General features: G+C 32.5%; 1 protein-coding gene and 1 non-coding gene across 6 annotated transcripts in view; both read right to left on the reverse strand.

Annotated features, from left to right (window-relative positions):
* The window catches only part of LOC149130841 (anosmin-1-like), a 779,297-nt gene that overhangs the window by 371,204 nt on the left and 405,593 nt on the right, over nucleotides 1–2,500 (reverse strand). The window lies entirely within an intron of this gene.
* Nucleotides 2,060–2,127, reverse strand: Trnaa-ugc (transfer RNA alanine (anticodon UGC)). The gene has a single exon. It is a non-coding gene; the product is annotated as a tRNA-Ala (tRNA).

The following is a 2,500-nucleotide window of genomic DNA, read 5'->3' on the forward strand; positions in this document are numbered from 1 at the left end:
CGTCAGTATATGTGTGTATGTGTGTAGCAGGAAATTTGATCATGATATTGAAAAATTAGAAGAAACTTAATAATTCCGGCGATAATTTGATAAAAGTTTTTAAGACAGGCCATTATGTGGTTTGCAGGTAATGATATTGCAGTGTTCGCTCGGCATCTTGGTTGATTGAATAAAGGAAACTGTCTGAAAATAGCGGTCGAGCTAATTTACTTCAGCATCAACACACGGCGGACATATTTGAGAGTGGTTTCGCTGTGGATGTATGTGTATGCGCGCGTGTCTGTGTGTGTGTATAAGTGTCTGTGGAGTGTGAATGTGTGTGATTTTGTCTCAATGGTTGTTTAAATGTGTGTGTGTGTGTGTGTGTGTGTGTGTGTGTGTGTGTGTGTGTGTGTGTGCTTCAATGTATATTTGTGTTTGTGTATGTATGTCTGTGATTGTGAGCGTGTACGTGCGTGTGAGAGTGTCTATCGGAAGTTATGTGTGTATATATATATATATATATATATATATATATATATATATATACACTTTTACTTGTTTCAGTCTTTTGACTGCGGCCATGCTGGAGCACCGCCTTTAGTCGAAGAAATCGACCCCAGGACTTATTCTTTGGAAGCCTAGTACTTATTCTATCGGTCTCTTTTGCCGAACCACTAAGTTACGGGGACATAAACACACCAGCATCGGTTGTCAAGCGATGTTGGGGGGATAAACACAGACATACAAACACACACACACACACATACACATATATATACACATATACGACGGGCTTCTTTCAGTTTCCGTCTACCAAATCCACTCACAAGGCATTGGTCGGCCCGAGGCTATAGTAGAAGGCACTTGCCCAAGATGCCACGCAGTGGGACTGAACCCGGGACCATGTGGTTGGTAAGCAAGCTACTTACCACACAGCCACTCCTACATATATTTATATATGTATGTATGTATACATACTTATTTTTATATAATACATATACATACATACACACAAGCGTGCTTAGCTTATATACAGACACACAAACACAAGTACACACACACGTACATATGTATGTGTATATATGTATATATATATATATATGTATCTCTCTCTCTCTATATATATATATGCACATATATATATATATATATATATACATATACATATGCGTCTGTATATGTATGCGTGTATATATGTATGCATGTATATACATGGACATATCGGTGTGTGTAAATATATGTAAGTCTATATATATATATATATATATATATATATATATATATATATAAGCAGAGAGAGAGAGGAAGTAAGGTTAGTGCAGCGTGTAATGTAGCGTATTTAATTGGCCATCGTATTATGTCTACATGTGCACGTGTGCATGCGCGCGCGCGTGAAAGAGTGAGTGTGTGTGGGAGTGTGTCTTAATGGGTGTATATGCGCGTACGTGTGCCTATGTGTGCGGTGCTTGTATGATGTATTTCATATATATATATATATATATATATATATATATATATATATATATATATATCATAGCTGCACCCACCTTACATGAGAAAAGCTATAGCCAAAAAGACTTACTGAAATGATTCATTATTGATGCCATGTGATGCCCTGATATGACTTCTGAGCCCAGCCCAAAGCTTTACACATTTTATTATATACTGCACAGATGACCTGGGTGGCAGGAGAGACAAGTGCCACCGTATGCATTCTCTTTACATGTCTTTTTATATATACATATATACGAGGGGTGTATGAAAAGTTTTGAGCCTTCAAGGCCTTTGACCCTTGATGTTTTGTACCTTCATCAGAAGTCTTGTACCATGTTTCGTTTTTTTGAGGCTCAAGATTTTTCATACACCCCTCGTATATATACATTATATATATATATATATATATATATATATATATATATATATATATATATATATATATATATATATATATATATATATATATATATATATATATATATATATATATATATATATATATATATATATATATATATATATATTTATGGGTTTTAGCCAAGTGGCTGCGGTCACGCTGGAGCACCAGCGTGAGATATTCTGGAGATGCCAGGGATCGAACCCGGGGCCTTTCGCACGCAGAGCGAACGCTCTACCACTGAGCTACACATATATGTACATACATATATGTATGTACTTATATATATATATATATATATATATATATATATATATATATATATATATATATATATATATATATATATATATATATGTATATATATATATATATATATATATATATATATATATATATATATATATATATATATATATATATATATATATATATATATATATATATATATATAATAGGGACAAAATCCAAAATTACAGGTAAAAAACTCAATTAAAATCAATTTATAAAAAATTAAAATTAAATTGAGCCTTATAGATAAAGTATATATAAAATATATAGTTTTAGGGAAAATAACCAATTTTCAAGAACTCATCGATGAAAATCCACTATCACATATAGAAA

Source organism: Octopus bimaculoides, chromosome 27 (assembly GCF_046866305.1).
Source record: "Octopus bimaculoides isolate indiv1 chromosome 27, ASM4686630v1, whole genome shotgun sequence".
NCBI classification, from domain to species: Eukaryota; Metazoa; Mollusca; class Cephalopoda; order Octopoda; family Octopodidae; genus Octopus; species Octopus bimaculoides.